The sequence below is a fragment of the Meles meles genome, chromosome 8 (assembly GCF_922984935.1).
Source record: "Meles meles chromosome 8, mMelMel3.1 paternal haplotype, whole genome shotgun sequence".
NCBI lineage: Eukaryota > Metazoa > Chordata > Mammalia > Carnivora > Mustelidae > Meles > Meles meles.
Genome location: NC_060073.1, coordinates 10820294 through 10826695, shown reverse-complemented (window position 1 = coordinate 10826695; position 6402 = coordinate 10820294).

The window sequence follows — 6402 nt, the reverse complement described above, 5'->3', positions numbered from 1 at the left end:
AAAACATGGGCATGTTTAAAAGCCAGTGGGAACAATCCAGATACACTAGAAAGCTACTGAATATAGGAGAGAAAAGGGATGATTGCAGTCTAAGTATCAAGAAATCAAAAGTGTATTCGAAAGGCATGGCCTAAATCATGAGGAAGGGTGGCTTATCTGCATGACAGAAAGAAAGGAAGATGTCATTGTTGCCGATATCAGTAGGTTTGCAGAGATGGTACAGAGTATGTAGGAGGCTCCATTATGATGGCTTGTGTCATCCCCATCAAAGCAGAAGTGAGGTCATGCCCAAGGTGGGGGCCATGTGTAGAATGAGAATATTGAACAGAAAGGGTGGTTTTGGATAAGCCATGGAAATAGAGAATAAACTGATCAGAGAAACAGATGAGGGTTGCCAGGCTGTACCAAGGGCACATTTAAAGAAGTGGTCACAAATTTATAGCACAAACAAACTGATTGCTTCCACAAGACTTGGTTGCTCAGATGTGAATCCAGATAAAGGGCCAGTTTGGTTTTGTCCAGGATTAGGGTTTTGCAAGAGGAGATGATAAAATACCAAAGGGGCAAAAAAGCGTGGGATATCATCAGTAGTATTACTGCAATGATGGACTATGAATCTAAACGGGATTAAGAAGAGAAGGGAAAAAAGTACAGATAGATTGGTCAGATATTGTTATCTGCCCTTCTCCATAGAGCTGTTGGAAAGATCAAATTAGACAACATTATGTGTAAACAGTTTGGAAATAGCAAAGTATTACCCATTTTTGAAGCTTGAGAGTTCTTTTTAAAAGCCAAATGGCACAAAAAAGATAGGGAAAGAATAGATAGGGAAATCAAAATCAAGGAAGAGGCAGATGAGAAGAATGGAATTCCTGTATCTGGGAAAGCAGATGTATTATGTCAGGTGAATGTTACACAGTTCTAAATTTCCTCCTCTGCCTGGGTCCCAACTATTTAGCAGTTTGGGTGATCAGGAATGCTGTGTCCTTCACCCCGAAACTTGGCAGCTAAGTGAAAGTAAAGACATATACTCTATGGTCTGAGGGTCTAGGAACCAAATAGTGCTCCCAAAATGGCTGTAGGAGTAGCATACTATAAATCCACATAAATGACTTAAAAAGTAAGACTTGCTTTATGGAAGAGAAGCATTTCTAGCAAAGATGAAATTTAAAATAAATTTCCATCGAACACATTCTATTTTTCATTTTACTTTAGTAGTAGTACTAATGTTAATAGCAAATATTTAGCCCACTCTATGTTCTGGGCACATCCCTAAACACTTATATAAATTAGTACACTTAGTGCTCACAAGATCCCTGTGAAAGAAGCACTATAATCAGCATCCTTTCCAGATGAGAAAACTAAAGCAGAGAGATTAAATCTTGTCATTAGGATGAGCAGTTAGCAAAGACTGAAGGAGGAATTTGAACCCAGGCAGTCTGGCTCCCAAGTTGAGGCAGTGCTCCTAACCCTTACTCCCACTCTTCTTATTGTCTGGGATAGAAGCAAAGATTTGTAGCTCCAAAACAAGAAAACAAACAAACATATTTCTCTACAATAAACCTGTGGTAAATGGGGAAGGAACTACCTAACTCTCTGATGGGAGAAAAGGGGTTTAGTAATATAATACCATTACCTTCAGCCCTTGCCACTTGAAAGTTACCCTGTGACTTTTTTTTTTAAGATTTTACTTATTTATTTGACAGAGAGAGATCACAAGTAGACAGAGAGGCAGGCAGAGAGAGAGGGAGGGAAGCAGGCTCCCCGCTGAGCAGAGAGCCCGATGCGGGACTCGATCCCAGGACCCTGAGATCATGACCTGAGACGAAGGCAGCGGCTTAACCCACTGAGCCACCCAGGCGCCCACCTTGTGACTTTTAATCTCACCTGAGAGTCCCTTAACTCAATTCCTAGAGTGTCAATTGATTTGGCCCCCAACTCCTCTTTTGGCTAGAGAGTTAAAAGATGCTAATAGATTTGTATTTTAAGTTGAGGCTTTTTATACTGTAAAAAACAAGACTGTCTTACCTCTACAATTTTAACTATGCACAATATTCTTATGCAGTGGATTCATTTCAAACAATGCAATCATGTTTTTATGCAACTGGGGAAAGTATTCATTCATTGACTAATCAAAATTAATTGAGTGCCTACTCTACAGGGCACTGTTCTGTGTGCTTGAGAAAAACAAAATTCTATTCCTTGGATACTGATGTCATCTAAGTGTTAGACTTCCTGTGAAAAATAAAATCGGAGTTTAATTTTAAGTTAGATCTTCAAGCTTTCTAAAAATGCACCTGTGACCTAAGACCTAAGAAAGTGATTCGAGTAGAAACACTATATTCCAGCATAGACGTCACATGCCTATTACTAGTACTAAATACTAAATTACTTAAAATACTGATCCTAAATTATTGAAAGCTTTATGGATTTTCATTCTGGATTGTCTAAAAACTTACTCATTTATTCATTCATTTGCTCAAAAAAATACATTACTACTTCTTGACAACTGTGCTAAGCTATTACCTAAAATTAAGGTTTTACATACTTTTTAATTAGGGTAATATAAAACAGGATAGAGCAGGCTTTATCTTAATGCCAGTATACATGTGCTTTTTTTCACATAAAAGTAATAAATGCTGGGTTTGAGAACCAACTCTTCACTCAAGAAATATAACTGAAACCATACAAGGAAAACCCAAGCTCATCCTGTATTTAGTGTCTTCCCTCTTCAGAAAAACACGGGTAATTATTAGATTTCCAGGGCTCCATACCATCAACCAACTCTAAATTCTAAGACTTAGGTCAAGATGTCATGAAATGCATGGGTTCAGAGTTATCTTTCCAGAATCTACAAACACTTCATAGATACATACATATCATTGATTCATGCCTGGCCTACACTTTTCTGAAAGCTTTTTCCAGAGTGTATTTTGCATTTGTTAAATCCCTTTACAAATCAGTCACAGCTGTCCCCTTGTCCCATGGAGCAGATGCTGGCCAAACTCATTCTAAATTTGGGTGACTGGGAGGGAGGTGCCAAGGGTACCCAGGCCTCTATTTGTAGGAGTGATCTGAATCAGGGGAAAAGATCCTGCAGGAAGCTTTGAGTTCCAGTATCTGAAGCTCAAACTGAAAGAGCAGAACATGGAGTCTAGTTCCCTGCCTGGTCAAACCAGGTTTGATCCCCATGGAGAAAGGGGCGTTCTCATTTGCACATGGACTATGATGAGGCTCCTGCTCTGTGAGGAGGAGTAAAGAAAATACAAGGCTGCTGGACCCCCAGGGCCTTGGAGCTTGGGAAGCATTGGGAGACAGCACCTAGGGCAAAGCAGCCTTCTTCAAAAAGGCAGCTGCATAGCCTGGGAAGACAAAGAGGCAGACAGAAAGTGGCTGCTATGCTACAGAACAATGTGAAAATTCCAGGGACTCCCAGAAGTACTCTGGAAGTGGGGATTTGCAGAGAACCGAGGGGTACTTGAGCAGATCGGTGGCAAGCCAGACAAATGTGGCCACATTGCCAGTGTGTCTTAATTCCCACAGGATGGAGAGGAGTTGGACATAAACATTTTCTTAAAACTGGCTAATTTTTGCCATTCTCCCTTCATTTTCCAAGTAAAACAAACAAAGCCTTCCTCTCTGCAGACTTCCTTCTTCTGGACAAGGCAATTTATATTTTTGCAATGTTCACTCTTCTCCCCAAACCCACCTCTACTCCACTCCTCAGTTCCCTGACTTCACTCAAAAACTGAATATCCCTTGCCCCGCAATGACCGTGACTATGGGTACCTGGCTCAGGAGGGTGTTTGCTTCTCCTTCTCCCTTTGCCCCTCCCCACCAGCAGGTACTTATTATTTACAAGTAATAAATGCTGGGTTTGAGTACAAAGACTTCACTCAAGAAATATAAATATTTCTCTCTCAAGTAAGTAAAATCCTTAAAAATAATAATAAATAATAATAAAATAAAAATGGACATATCCCTTTACTCCGTTCTACCGGCTGGCTCACCTGTCTTCAGTGGGTTCCACCAATCTTTCTCCACTCATGGTACCTACCCAGTTTAAACCTCACTCACAATTTGACTTTGTTATCACAATTCCTGCCACTCACCTAAGAACTTAAAAACATTTATAATCTGGTACAGACTTTTTGGCCAAATATCACTTCGTATAGTCAGAGAATGCTAGCTGCAATGTCTAGTTCTTTTTTTTTTTTAATATTTATTTGACAGAGAGAAATCACAACTAGGCAGAGAGGCAGGCAGAGAGAGAGGAGAAAGCAGGCTCCCTGCAGAGCAGAGAGCCCGACGTGGGGTCGATCCCAGGACTCTGGGATCATGACCTGAGCCGAAGGCACCCCTGCAATGTCTAGTTCTATTGGTCTCAGCCTACTGATAGTGATGCTATCGACCTGAGTCCCTTAAGGCCCTCACCTGAGCCCTACAACTCATAGTGGCCCCCACAGATGTGCCTCCGATGGAACAAGTGATGTGGCTGGACTGACCCTTGTGGTTCTTACTGTAAGTGTAGGTTGCACCTCAGCAACAACCATCAGGAAACTTTGAAGGACAGGACTTACTACTCACAAGTAAGTCCTATAGCAAGGGACAGGAATAGAGAGAAAGTACAAACCTGGGGTTCTACCTTTATTAGGGTTGAAGGTAGTGTACCTACAGTTGGGTTCGCTCTTTATGGGTGAATTTAAGACAACAGAGCAGGAATTAGGGCACAGGAAGGGAAAAGCAGGGTCATTCAAGTGATTAGTTTTCTATGTTAACCACAGAGAACTTTCTTAAAGGGAAACTTCGGAGGTGGAGTGGCCCATTTTTTCTCTAGTTGTTTTGTTAATAGCTGTGTAATACAGATGGCAATTCATTTATTTGAGAGGACTATCTTTGAAATAGATGCACTGGATATCAAAAGCTTAATGTCAAGGACTCGGGCTGTAAGTCAGAAGAGAAAACAAAGTCCGAGAGTAGCACGATGGAGTACACACAGCCAGAACTAGTGCTGAGAACCATCTCCAGACCTCGTAATTTCCAACAGTATTCCTTACACAATTCTGCGACGGTCATACAGCACAGCTCTTCCTGAAGGAGGCCCAAGAAAGCAAAGGGGTACAGATTCTGGAGCTAGACTGCTGGAGTCAGAACCCCAACGTGCCCATTTATAAGCTGTGTGACGATGAGCAAGATCCCTAACCTCCCCAAGGGTCCCTATTCACCAGTTCAAGTAATAACAATGGTGCAGTTTAAATAAGATAAGCCAATGTGTGAAAGCAGCTACACAAAGAGGCCTTTAGACCAGAGTGGCTCTAATACCTTGAGGGCCTACATGAGCAAACTGAAACCAAAGCCAGAATCAATGTACTCCAGCCCGAGAAAATTAAACTTAAGACCAACCAACCACAGCGCTCAAGAAAGGCAGCTGTCTAATCTATAATTTCCTTGCTTTGCTTCCACATCTTCTAGAAAGAAACCCTTCCCCTAGCGCCTGCCCATGAGCTGTTCCCAACCATTCTCAGTTTGAATCAACATTTGCTCTAACCCCTCATCGATGACATCGGACCCTTCTGTATCTGCCCGCTGCGACCGCTACTTCTTTACACATCTCTTCACACACGTTCTTTTAAGGACTCAGCACATCAAACAGAAAACTGATACCAGGTCTAACCTGAAACGTTGACTCACCTCAGCAGGGGGATGAAAAAGTCGTTCTGATGTCTTGCCAACTAGTCTTTTCATTCATTTCCTTCTTTGGCTCCTTAAGTTTAAAAACCAAAAAGGGCAGAGGGTAGTCATGGACTCAGCTACCTTTTTCAATATTTACACCTCCTAAAAGGCATCTGCACTACAATTTTCCTCTGAGGACAGAGAAGGTGAGTGACCGACTTTTCATCAGTGACCCTGGCGAAGGCACCAGAAGGGCCGACATCACAAACAGATACTTGGAGAAGCCATTTCTTCAGACACCAAGCGGTAGTTCTCACGCGAGTCTGGCCACGTGGTCCGCAAAGCCCTAGTGAGTCTGCGCACACGCCCCCGCTGCCCCGCCCCGCAACGTAGCAGGCGTGGGTGCGCAGGCGCACGAAGACAGTGCCTCAGCTGCTGCCGTTGGAGGCCCGCGTGGCCTGAGGAGCCTGAGGGCCTGCTGGGTCCTGGGCTCCTTGAACCTTTAGTGATGCTTGCCAGGCAGCGTCTGGTAATCTGGCCCTGAGGACACTACCCCTGAGATCTGCCTCTTGATCCGGGCCTGGGCACTGGCAGAAGGACCTGGACGGAGTGCTGGAGGAGCGCTCCTGGGCGAGGGGACCATCCAGCGCGGGTCCTCCGCCCCCTGAGCCTGGACCTGGACCTAAAAGGGCGTAACTCGATCCTTAGGACCTTGAATAAGTACAATGA